The sequence below is a fragment of the Dermacentor albipictus genome, chromosome 7 (genome assembly GCF_038994185.2).
Source record: "Dermacentor albipictus isolate Rhodes 1998 colony chromosome 7, USDA_Dalb.pri_finalv2, whole genome shotgun sequence".
NCBI classification, from domain to species: Eukaryota; Metazoa; Arthropoda; class Arachnida; order Ixodida; family Ixodidae; genus Dermacentor; species Dermacentor albipictus.
In genome coordinates this window covers 52,722,429-52,736,164 of record NC_091827.1, presented here as the reverse complement: position 1 = coordinate 52,736,164, position 13,736 = coordinate 52,722,429, and the positions used below count along the sequence as shown (strand labels likewise).

Genomic DNA, 13,736 nt, shown 5'->3' with positions numbered 1-13,736 from the left:
TTATTTGCCTTTGTGTTGAATTTTTTTTGAATGTGATATAACAAATTGATTATATTAAGGATCACAGTCAGTCTGTTCTTGGGTAAAAATGACATTTCGAGCTAGTTTATCTGGCATGCATACGCACATCCTGCAAAGTAGAAATTCTGTATCCCCTTATCTCTAACAAAATCGTAGCACTCGGTATGACAGCTCTAGCTGATAGGCGCTCTTATTTGTCACTTGCCGTGTATGGGAAACTGATGTTGATCAGCTGCGTTACGGTTTGCAACGCGAGTAAGTGTCCACCACTATATTCTTTTCCTGAATGATTCAGCATAACTTTTCTGGTGTTAGTGGTTCCTTTTTGGCGAGTGAGGCCTAATATTCAAAAGCGAAATATTTGTCTGTTTATTTGTATGCCACGCTCAGACTTCGCCAATATTATCTAATGTTACTTAAGGGAGAGAAGCATTTTACGAAAAGTTCCCTAGCCCGTCGGTATGACCGAAACTGAAATTTTTATATTTTATATATTTATTTAGAACATTTATTTCTTTATTATCTAAATGTTTAAACATATTATCTAAATATTTTTAAATTAATGATGAAGTTTGTGAATTGGTACGAACCTATTGCAGCTAAAGATGAATACAAAGTATGCTGCTATCGGCTTTCTTCTCCTTGGCTTCATTGTCTACACTATGGCAGGTAAGTGTGAATAGTTCTTCCAAACTAGATCTCTTCAGACACGTGACGTTTTCTCGATAGCGCACCGGCGAGCTGAATATAGCAGCCACTGCAGGAGTGAAGTGTTTTATTTCTTATGAGCTATTAGTCGAGCTCTTTGAAATCATTTGATAAATATGCACAAGTGATAAGAAAGGTCTAAAATGTCTTTAAAAACCAATCCCTTATAAGCAAACAACGTATTTGGTAATATTACTATTTCCTTACAATGGGTGATTCTTTTTGTGCGTTTCCAATGGTGGAAGTGACACTCCGCCTACGTTCCCAAGACCAGTTAGAAAAGGTAGACGACCATTAGCGCAAGAGAACTGAGATAATTATTTTTTCGATCACGCCGTCATCTGCTAAAGATTAAAAAAAAAACAATCACCAAGCGTCAAAATGAAATTACTGATCACGACAACCTTCTCGAAAGCTACATCACATTTTATAAACATAATTTTAGTAATAATAATTTTAATAATAAATGACGTGGCTCGGGAATATATATTATGGCATAAGTAGCCAGAGCATGTCTTTCCAGAGTTTCGGTGTCGACAATTACAAAGTTTATAGAAGCAAATAAGATCAAACACAAAAGAAAAAAAATTATTGAAAGGACATAGAGTATGGCTACTTCATTGCTGAAAAATATAAACTAAATAATATTTTTGTGCATATCGTCGCGTTACAGTTTTAAGAGCATGAAGAGACCCAATTGAAGGAGCAGCTAGTGAAAATTATTGAACGTCTATACGGTCGCCTCCATTTGAGAAAATGTGGCATTTCTGCACACAAAAAACTGACTTATTGCGCATGTTCTTATCCACGCAGACTCCCGAATTTCTATAGACAATTGAGAAGAAAATTTAAACCACGCCTAAATATTATTACTCGCCTGCACGCCTTTATAATACCAAGAATATTGTGTCCGTTCAAATTATCTACAATTACGATGCATGAATACTGGTGGACTGTGGTAGTCACCTTTTATCGGATAAATAAAGCATTGAAGGCGGAGAAAGCGAAGCTTCGTTGTTCACGCAAAGACGGACAACGCTCCCCAAATATGCTTGAGCTTGCTTTATCGACGAACAGTTGTGATGGAGACTGTGGTGTTTCACGTTTTTCTATAGTGGCCCTTACAAATAACTATCTTGCCCTTTTTACTTTTTTTTTACAATGCAGGTACACAAGATAATGCAACTTCGTCAAGAACACTGAGCATTGAAAAAGCCGCGGAGGACGTCAGTAATTTGTCAAAAGACGTTTGTGCAAAGACTAAGCACGATCTGCGGGCGTGAACACGGAGTGCTGAGCGAAAGCTGGAAGTCTCAGTGACAGAAAACGAAAACTTCTTTTACAGCAGATCCACCTTGCCCTCTTGTGAATTGCGTGGCCGGATCTCGAGTCGGATGCTTCATAACGCGGCAGAGGTGCCAGTGTTCATGTGGTAAGTGTAATAAGTTCGTATTTATTTACTTCACTTTTTGACGATATGACACGTACCCACCTTGAAGACATCTTATTTCAAAGGGCGCCTTAGTGGGTTGAATATAAAGCTGATGCAGATGTTCCGTAATGGGTCCTTAGAATTCAGTCCTGTGGAGGCACAAGTTTCCCTAATGTGTAATATAGTTACCACAAGAAGGTACCCATGAAATGTTTTATTCGAGTATTAAAGAGGGCATGTGGAAGAAACTATTTAGTTTCTATCAGATGATATACAAAGCCCAATTACCAAGGCGGTAAAGCACCAGCGCACACAAAAAATGTACTTCCACGTAGGAAACAAATTTCTTCCGACATGTCGATACTCAATGCGCGCTTGACTTACACAGAATCAGTGATATGCTGGCAGTGCTCTAAGCTTTCTGGCCTTTATTACAGACGTGAAAGCCACTTGACCTGCCTCAGGCTCCATACACAGCACTTTGGAGCTTTTGAATTCTTTAGTGACAATGATGATAGCTTATTACCATTACGCAAAACTAAAACAGAACTTAGTCACCTTTTAGCGAATGGCTAGGGAAGATAGTGCAATTAGCAACATTGCTCGGAGAATAGTTGCCTCAGACCAGAACGAATGTTTCGACTTCTCTGTGTCTGGTGATATGCGTAGTGGGTCAGTGGCCGGCACTTTTTGCCATTGCATGCTGCCCCTTCAATGGTTCCGTGTTATGAATAGAAAATAAAATACACCGAGGGGGGGGGGGGAAGAAAATGCGCATCACCAGACGCATTGCAGTTGGTATCACCAGACTACTATTTATGAAATGTAAATAATATAAAATGTTGTAAGCCCTAGACATGACCTTCACAATTGAAGTCTATGCTCAGCTGTCAATATCCCCTGGAAGGCAGGCCAGACGTATCAAGACGTTCTCTAGGGCCATATAATTTCTACATTATGCTACATAAATGTCATCAGTGCTTCCAACATCTCTGTATATCTCAGATATGAGAAAACGACCTGTTTTTCATCGGCTTGCGTAAAAACTGAAATATACTTCCTGCATCTTTTATCAAGCAACGTTTATCGAGTTACATTCAGTGCCTCCGAATGAAGCAGTGCCAGGTTTCTCATTCTTGTCATATCCCTATTATTCGCGTTATATTGCATGCACTGAATGGTGATGACAATTTTTTCTAACCTCTCATTGATCATAACTGGAATTTGTTCGAGACGTCTGATCCGCGTTTTTGATTATTTATCCACAGTTCAAGGTATCGACCCTTGTCGGTATGTGACCCAGCACTACTCTCGTAACTGCGCACCAAACCAGACCTTAAAGTGCAAGAAAGATGCCCAGGCATGCAAGTGTCGTTGTGGTAGGTATCCAGTTTCAACGAGTTCTGCTTTGACACTTTACGAAAGTTTTTGCCTAGAACGCCGAATTTGCAGCTCCAAGTTTAACTTAGACATAGTTACTATTGCAATAGTATTGTATTCAAACGAAGGTATTAATCAGAAACAGTGTTGAAATTAATTGGGTCTGCATCCCGTTCTTGCCGAGCGATAGCTAACTCCGGCATCATGGATAACAATCCGTCATTTTTTGTGTGGTGATAACACATAGCCCGGACATTGACCGGCTTTAAGTGCCTATTGAGGTGATTACTCGGAAGTCTTCAGAACTGGGAATTCGTAGCGCTAAATGTTGACAACAAGAAAGACAGAATGTCATTCTCGTTGCTGTATTGCTCCAGCGCTGTTGTTTTTCACGTGCTATGCATCAAGTGCTTCGAGTATGCACCATTTTAGTGTGCTTGGCTATAATATTTGGTGGTTATGTTGCAACATTGAGTAAGGTTAACTTTTCTTTCGCTGGACCCAACGCATTTGTATTCCGCGGTCACGTAGCCTGTTCTGGCAGTGGAGTATCAAATGACAGGAAGAATTTAGCTAACAAGTTAGCATATTGAAAATGATTGGCTTCTTTGCTTCCAGAGAATTCAGCATAAAATCAGTCTCTGCATTATTTTGCTTTGAGAATGCATTTGCTACTTTGGTTCTTTTTGTGAAATAGTTTGCAGTGCACTTGTCAATCCGAGCAGCTCAGGGATGCGTGGTTATCACGATATTGATGATTCGGATGAGCGTACCCAGTCGACAAGAAATATTGCTACTTTCAAAAAAAAAGAAAGAAACGTTTGCCGCAGCCTATGTGATGACTGTTTTTCTTTTTGTCTTTCTTTGCAACACACAGCTCGCCGATGATCTCAGCGATGTGCAACGGTCTCACAAGGAAATAGGTATACACAGCAGTCTGTAAACTGGCCATCAACTGCTACAGACCTCGCTGACGAAAGGAAATAAATACATGAATAAAAGCATTGTTAGCACATCTCGGACGATTTCTTGCTACGCCGTTAGGTGATTCCGGAATTTCTCGTCGCAAATCATTTCTCATCAGTGTGTGCCAGTTTCTAGGCATTGCACTACATTTTACCCTTCGCTCGGCAATCCATCCAGAGGGTGACAGTTTTGCTACCTACCAATGCTGTCTTGCCACAAGCGGGTTGCAAGTGACGCCATACTTTCGACCATAAATCGGCTGAATAGGCGGATTCTCACTCATACACACTCACCATAATTTTTGTGCAGGCTTTCTACTCACTCTCACTCATGGTTATTCACTGAATTTTATACACACACCCGCTTAACATTCACCTACTCTCACTCGCCCACAGTTATTCACATTCATGTACTCATGCAGACTTGCGATCACCACGGGTGGCTTTCACTTGTACTAACATAAACCCCCACTCATTCCTGCTCACGCTCATGGATTTATTTCATCCACTTTTATTGTTAATAATTTATCATTTGTTTAATTCAATCTGTAAGTACAAGTAATTTCCCTTATGTCGTCCTTGGTGTCTTTGTTTGTTGGCTTCTTATGATATGAGCAGCCAACGCATACGATAACACGTCCTTTCGGAACGTGGTTCAACCTTACAGCGCCCGTCGTGGTGCTTTAACCATGGTTAAATAGCTTGGAATAGATGCTAACTTCCGGCGGTTAAACATAAATCGTGGCCACGTCATCGCCATCTTGAAGAAATAACGTGCATTCTTCCACAGTCGGTCTGCTTTGATAATTAAATAAAAAAGATATCTCTAGGTAACCAGAAAACTGAACAGTTAGCCAAGGTATCGCTCAGAGTTCATTGAGAAAGTGACAGTATGGTAACGCGCAACATAATGCAGGAACTCAGGTCGTAAACAAAGCATCTATCTCACGCCAACGTTCACCTTACGTTTACAGTGTTTTGCTCAGACACATGTACCACAGTATCACGGAAGTTAATAAAAGAAAGGAACAGACATGCCCGCGAGAGTACTGTCTTACCACACGCCTTTCAAAGCGCAACCATTTCTTACCATTTTGAAGAAGGTAAGCAAAAATGTACAACCCTCCCCCCTTGCTTTTCGTAAACGAAAGCCCAGTGTTTCGAATGGCCAATGTGCATCAAATTCGGCATGGTTCTTAAGATCTATATAACTTGAAACTGCATGGTGCTTGCAGGCGTGACCACATTGTTCCGTTGTTGCTAATAAGTGAACTAGTCATTTTATTAGAGATTAATGCAAAAAAATTTTTGTTAGCCGCGGAGATAAAGCTTTGACGACAAAGATTATAATATCCTCTCAATGTCAATCTTTGTTATTCTTAGGCGTTCGCCGCTTAAAACACGCGCTATTCCCATGGCCCTGGACAGTGGCTGTCCGAAAAAAAAATTAATTCAGCTGAATTTAATAATACCTCCAGTGAAACCGCCAACATTGGTAGGCAGTTGAGCATCACGTAAGTTTCCGTGTCAAAAAAAGTTTCTAGTCGTACCAAAGGCGTTAAGCCCTTAGCCCTTGACACTTTTGGCTAGTGCGTTAAATACATTTCAGTCTAGCTCAGCAGAATGCATTGGCCGACTTGGTGTCATCATTGGCATTATTATTATGTCATCATGACAGCGAGATCTAATTACACAAGAAAGACAGACTCTGCACTGACTCTGAGTGTTCCTGGAAAAAATTGGAGGTGAATGACAAGAGCCGCAAGAAAAAAAAACGAAAGATAAACAAGCCACAAGATAGAAGAAAACGAGAGGAAGGAAGCAAGTGAGGGAGATAACAGAGGAGTAGTGTCGTCGCGCCGCAGAAGCTCTCCTTGAAAATGTTAATAGAACTGCAATGCATGTAAAGAGCCACGCCGTTCACAATAGAAACGAAACGGACAACGCTTGACGGGTGCAACGGGTAACTGAACGACGGGAGAAAACGTGAAGGGGCACTGACTTAACATTTTCGAATGTTCATTTCTTGTGGTAAATAACGTTTCTAGACCTTAAAACTGCATAAAAAATACAGGCAAGCCTCAGAAGCCCGAAATAACCTAGTAAAATACCTTCTATACAGCCTGCTTCGGTTTATTTTCCTAGGAGTCTTCTATATCTTGACGCCATGACTCAGAAAGTGGTCACGGGGGAGGAAGACGTTTCGGCACTGACACTCGCTTTGGTCAGCTTGGTCGCGTACATTGCTACTTCTCGTTGTGAGGGCCGATGTGGAAGCTCAGGAGACGTGCGAGCAAGCAAGCACATACTGTCAAAACGTCCCAATGTTCTTCTCCCGCGTGACCCCCTTCAGCGTCGTGACGTCAAGACATACTAACATCATGGGAAAAAGAACCGAGACTTGTTCTCTAAAACCTCATAAAAAGTTGTTAATTAATAAATAATAGACTATTTTGAGCTTCTGAGGCTTCCCAGTAACTTTTCTAGTCTTTAGAGGTCCTGGACGTAATTTTACGGGACAAATGAAAAGTAGAAGTTTACCCAGTATGCCTTTGACATTAAACCCTACTTCAAATATCTTATGTATACAGAAGGCGACAAATTGTTTTGGGTGGCATCACTTGCATATAATTTCGTGACGTTTGTTGCATTTAAAACGAAACAACGAGAGCTAAGCACTCTATAAAGCAGTTCTGAATACAAGCAATAATTTGTGAATAAAAATTTTTAGAACATAGGTTATTTTTTAAAAAAGTAATTGACATGCGCAAGAAGTAAGTACGTAACTCTGAAACTCCGCCAGTAAAAAAGAAAAGACATACAACAATTCTGAAAAATTCACCTAATAAGACATCCAAGTCGGAAAATATACTGTATTTAAACCTTTGTAGTAGGTAACTAATCTTCAAGAACGACTGCTCGAAAATCCAAATGAAGATCGCTACAAATGCACGTAAGCTATGGAATTATTATAATGCCATTCGCTCACTTCGGATATCAAGATTATTTAAAGAATTGAGTTTTGTGTTTCTAGTACATTGAGATATTGAGATGATCACACACAGAACTGAGATTTGTGTTTCATGTACGCATTTACAGATTCCTATACGTTTAGCTTCATTTTTATTGTTGCATATTATTGACTATTCTTCTATGACATTTTGGTGCAGCTAAGGAAAATTCTGCTTGCTACGATAGGTGGCATTCCGGTTGAAAATTGATGAAAATTGAAACTGATGAAAATATTATTCGGTTCAGTTCGGCGGTTCTTTAACTAGAGCGTGTTTGTGTTTATGATGGCAAGTGGAGGTCAAGAAACGGAGGTGGTGCAGCGGCCGGCTATGTATGCCAGGGTCACCCACCTGCTGAGCGACCACCACCACCGCCTGCAGGAAAGCGGGGGAAAGTAACGCGAAAGAAACGTGCCACAAACGGAAGCGGTCGAGAAATCAGGAAAGCATAGCAGTGAAATTTCACAAGAAACGGTTGAGTCATTAATTTATGTCGGAGTACGTTACCTCCTTCTACGAGGTAACGTACTCCGGTCTAGTGGGCGAGTAAATGGCTTACTCGCCCACTAGACCCCCTGTGCATTGAAGTTTTCGAGCCTGAAATACCTCACGCGTGGGCCTCATCTGCATTTGTCTCGCTTTCTCGTCCCGTTAGAGAGTGTTGTTTTTCATTCCAAATAATATCTACCATTTAACTCAACAACAAATTATATCGTGACTGTCTTGGCCTAATGGCGGTAACTCGAGATAAACGGGGTAATCCGTGTGGCGCGTCTTCTGGAGTGCGTTCACAGGCCGTCACCAAGCGGGACCTCAAATGTCGCGTGCCTTTGCGCTGCGACCTACGCGCAAAAATATGGAAGATTTGCTTACAGCGCGAGAGCGTGTAGCTTTTGCTCGCTGCGCGATTGAGTCACAGCACCAATGTAACTGAAGCCTCTTCGTTCGCGCTAAACTCACGCGCAACATTTTATTTACGCGTGGAACCGCTTAAGCGAAGGGTGCAATCGACACGTGCCGGCAAGCGCATCCGGCAGTTAAGACGCGCATGCCCTCAAAAGACGGTGCGAAAGGCCAGAGAGTGAAAACAAGTCTTGGAGGCAGTTTCTTCGGGCGGTTCGGTCCGCTAGAGACCGGTTTGCTACTTTTATTTTTTCTCATCCCCCCCCTTCCCGTTTGGTCGCGGCGGCTTGGTAATCGCAGATAAAATAGCGCCAAGCCCCATACACATAAAGAAAGAAATGCACCAGTACTAAAGCGTTCTTTTCCTATCGCGCAAAGAACTCGGAGCATCCAGATAGCCTTTTTCTTAATTTAATTTCATTTCATTTTTATTGCCTTAAAGACCCCCTAGGGGGTATTACATAAGGGGTGCTTCTTTTTTGTGCGTAGTGCAAAGCTGCCCCTTTAAAACTACTCGAGAATCTCACAGCGACTAGTTCGGTCATTTTGGCTGTGCTTTGTTTCTGCTATAATCGAGTCGCCCACGCGCTAAGCGTACCTGCGCATAAAATGGTGCTCAGTGGTGGACCAATGCCTACAATTAACTTTTGCGCGCTATTGAAAGAAGGAGGAGTGATGTGGCGCTCTTTTTCAACACGCTAAATAAAGAAATGCCGCAGTTTTACGCATCATGTTTAAGCCACGATCCGAATTCTTTAGTTAGAGACCCAGGAAAAAAGAAACTGACAAGTTGGGGTCTTTTTTATAATGGGCCCCTAATTCACGGCACACGGCCCCTTTTGCATTTTGCCCCCGTCGAAGTGCAGCCACCGCGGCAGCGAATCGAACTAACGACCTCGAGCTTAGCAGCGCATTTCATTGCCACTAAGCCACGACGGCAGGGCTTAGTTGCACTTTTAGTTGCAGGGCATAGCTGAACTCTCAGCAGAGAACCTTATTGTGCCGACACGGGAATATGTTGAACTAAATATCGGAGATATGCACGACAGCAACGTCCACCGAACGTGAAAAGTTATTACTTACGAAGGGCGACGCGGCAAACTCTGCGACTGAACGTCCGCACTTCTGATCCTTTCTTTTAGAACTTCGACGCAATGAACCTTATGAGGATGCTTATATGTTCCGCACCCAGTATACGCTCCGATGAACATGCGGCAATAGCCAGGTTCGTGTCACAAGTCACGATGCAGACTCAAAGACGATGTCCGAATTGTTCGGGAACGTAAAAACTTAAGACTGTGTCGCTTGTGAAAGTACGAGAGTCGAAGTGGTCCGCTAGGGCCCCATTGCTTCCCTGTTCGAAAACGTGTAATAACATGGCTTATTATTTTTGTGATGAAGGTACACCTAACCTGGAATAAAGTAAAGGATGCTTCTTAAAACTTTATCTCGCAAGCGAGCTATAAGAGTAAGTGTGCGACCTTCGCAGGCATATACAGTTCATTGACATCAGTAACAACCGGAATCTCAAGTGGCAGCTCCTCGTCCCGACCCCTACCCACAGGGTCCCTCATTTTTTAATAATGTGTAGAGGGCGGGATCATTATATATATATATATATATATATATATATATATATATATATATATATATATATATATATATATTTATATATATATATATATATTTTTTAATAATGTGTAGAGGGCGGGATCATTATATATATATATATATTTATATATATATATATATATATATATATATATATATATATATATATAAATATATATATATATATAATGATCCCGCCCTCTACACATTATTAAAAAATGAGGGACCCTGTGGGTAGGGGTCGGGACGAGGAGCTGCCACTTGAGATTCCGGTTGTTACTGATGTCAATGAACTGTATATGCCTGCGAAGGTCGCACACTTACTCTTATAGCTCGCTTGCGAGATAAAGTTTTAAGAAGCATCCTTTACTTTATTCCAGGTTAGGTGTACCTTCATCACAAAAATAATAAGCCATGTTATTACACGTTTTCGAACAGGGAAGCAATGGGGCCCTAGCGGACAACTTCGACTCTCGTACTTTCACAAGCGACACAGTCTTAAGTTTTTCTTAAGTCTTAAGTCTTAAGTTATATATATATATATATACATACATATATATATATATATATATATATATATATATATATATATATATATAGATACATATATATATATATATATATATATTGCTAGGAAGCAAGTTTCTTAACAGTGTAGCGGTTGCTATCTACGTTAACCTTGAAGGAACATTCAGCATGTGTCATGTCCTAATGTACCATGGCAATATATATATATATATATATATATATATATATATATATATATATATTTATTTATATATATATATATACAGTAAAAGCTCGTTAATTCGAACCGCAAGGGGAAGCCGCTTCAGTTCGAATTCACGAAAGTTCGAACTCACGAAAGTGAAGGAGGGCAACAGTACACTGCGATTTGGAAGCAGTAGGGCATGTCAGGAATTTGGCCTGTCAGAAAGTGGTGGCGTGTGCCGCGGGCACACGCCATCTTCAAGTCGAAGCTCTGGGTCCGACTGTGCCACACCACCGATGTCCACCGAAACGAACGTGAGCCGAGGCTTAACACCATCACAATGAATCGCGACGGCCGATACCTCCTAAGCTGAAAACAGAGGTGCACAACCGATGAAGACTGCCGAGACAAAGACGCTGAACATGTGAAGGTGGCGTAGGCCCTGATTCGTTGGTTCTTGATTGCAAGCGCAGCTGCGACGAACTTGATTCGCTGTGTTTCGGAGCTTGCCGTGCCATCTCCGCACCACATTAGCAGCTGTACAAGATTTGCAAAGCCTCCGAGATTCGCAACGGGCAAGAAGTCTCGGAGGTTACGTAGAACGGAGAGGCGACAGCCGCCGCTGCCTTCTGGCTGACCCCGCGTCGGTTAGATTTTTTTCCGATTTTGCCTTCTCTCGCCGTTCTCTCCGTTTCGGAGGCAATACAGCCTTGTGTGTAGGCAGTAGGCGCGTTTCTCTGGCCGTGTGCCAGGCGAACGTAGTTCGAATTATCCGTCAGGGAACCTGCTCGCGTTCGAAGTAGCGGACTTTTTTATACATAGACTTCTGCGGAGCTTCGCCGGACCAAATCGTACAGTTCGAATTATCCATAAATTCGAATTATTGAAGTTAGAATTAACGTGCTTTCACTGTATATATATATATATATATATATATATATATATATATATATATATATATATATATATATATATATATATATATATATACGTACTACTATGGTGCATTTGGACACGACCATGCTGTATGTTCCTGCAAGGTTAACGTAGATAGCAACCGCTACACTGTTAAGAAACTTGCTTCCTACGCGGGCACATTTAAAGTGCAAAGAAACATTATCAAATTGCTAAAGGTTTACGTGTGAAAGCATCTTAAGCTTTTGAGGCACGCCGTAATGGACTCCAGAATTTCTGACCCATGGGATTGTTTAACATGCCCTTCAATCTAAGTACACGAGCATTCTGCACAACATAGAAATAAAAATTCATTCTTCGCGTCCTACATCAAACCTATGACCTCGATATCAACAGCGCAACTCCACATACACTAGGCTACCTAGTTGGGTATGGGGGCTACCTAGTTGGGTATGGCCTACCTAGTTGGTTAAGTGGCGAGATCGACAAAGGCAAAAAGCGAACTGTCAAGACGAACAGCGTTACATACACGAAGTTCTGCATAGTCTTTTTAAACAACGCTATTAGCGGAACTTGACGGACTCGGAAATGTAATATGCTTGTTTCCACAGTGTCCAGAAAAAACTACAATAGCGTCGACAGACGATAAAGGCACTCGCAAGCGACGAGAGCCCAGGCACTTAATCGTCTTTCTCGCAGCCGCTCATCTGGAGCATCTGTCGATCGTATCGTAATAATATTCACCGAGTTCATACTCAGAACAAACAACACGCACATTGGGAGTAATGAGCAGGCAAATTTCGAAGCGCCTGGTTTAGGTGTAGTCTTTATAAGATAATTTAACCCTCGTGTAAGACCTGTTTAGGAGGATTATGTGAAACGCTTACACATTTCCCGCGTATGACGAATGACACAACAATGGCAGCCCTTCTTTAATCAGCGGTCTTGGGAATCATTTTCTCGCCACAAATGCGGTAAGCTTAATCTCAGATTTTACATTAAATTCCTTACACTAGCTTCTAGAGCACAAGAAGGATTGTTTATGAACTGCGTTTCAGTGCAGCCGTCGCCCACTGTCCTGGCCGAACCGAATGTTCCACGTCGTTAACATTATATTAATAAAAGGAAACGTATGACCGATTTATGTGGGGAACATCAGAAGCGTGTGGTCAATGCGGATTTAGTAGAAACTTCCACGTGGATGTACGAATAAGTGTGAGTCGCTTTTCATTCTCTTAGATTTGTAGTCCACCAGGCTCAAAATTGGCGACAGTAGCACTCGCGCTAAGTGTAATGTGTGCCGATACGGTGATGTTATAAAATTAGGTAGTCTGGTTTCAAAATTATTAGAGAACCCGCATTTTCCCTTCTTTATATGCATTCCACGATGCACGCTCCAGGTGGGGCCGATGTCCCTTGTGACGAACCTTCAGCATAACGGAGCATGCTTCCGGAAAAAAGTCGAAAACAATTTCTTCCGTTGTGGCCCCGACATCCGGCTTCGCAAAGACAGAAAGCCCGGTACAGCACATCGGAGGAGGAAATGCGTGTCTATCTTGTTCAGGGCTTTCTGCGCGCGTTTTGCAACCTCATAGGTGAGTGTGCGAATTCACTTACCTGCAAGCACGTAACTTTCCAAATTTCATTTATTTGCCTCTTGAGGGGTGCATGGTGGGTAAAGGGAAGGAGGAAATGGGTATTCCCTATATCTTCAACGAAGAAGCACTTACAGTCCCCACTGCAACCACACTGCAATGCCTACTGCAGTAAGCAATGTCAATCGCAAGGTCAGTACCTGATAATATATGCACAGATGGACATCAGTGCCGGAAAATCCTTCAGCATTAGTTTGCGACCTCACGTGCGCTGGCGTTTGTTTTGACTATCACGCGCAAGAGCAAGTACATAACTAGAGCGAAATGCGCAGTGCCGGTTTGCAGAACTTACTCGCACTTAGGTTTCAGTCACCTTTCCGTGAAGAAGCTCCTTTGGCTAACTCAGAAGAATATTATACTGCAGGGAGGCTCACAGGTATGATCTACGCACTTGAGCATGCTTGCTGGCTACTTATTCAGCCA

General features: G+C 41.9%; 1 long non-coding RNA gene across 1 annotated transcript; it reads left to right on the top strand.

Annotated features, from left to right (window-relative positions):
- The first annotated feature begins 599 nt into the window (after positions 1 to 599).
- Positions 600 to 3,477, top strand: LOC139047440 (uncharacterized). Its single transcript, XR_011507156.1, has 3 exons — positions 600 to 690; positions 2,075 to 2,161; positions 3,430 to 3,477. It is a non-coding gene; the product is annotated as an uncharacterized lncRNA (long non-coding RNA).
- Positions 3,478 to 13,736: the final 10,259 nt, after the last annotated feature.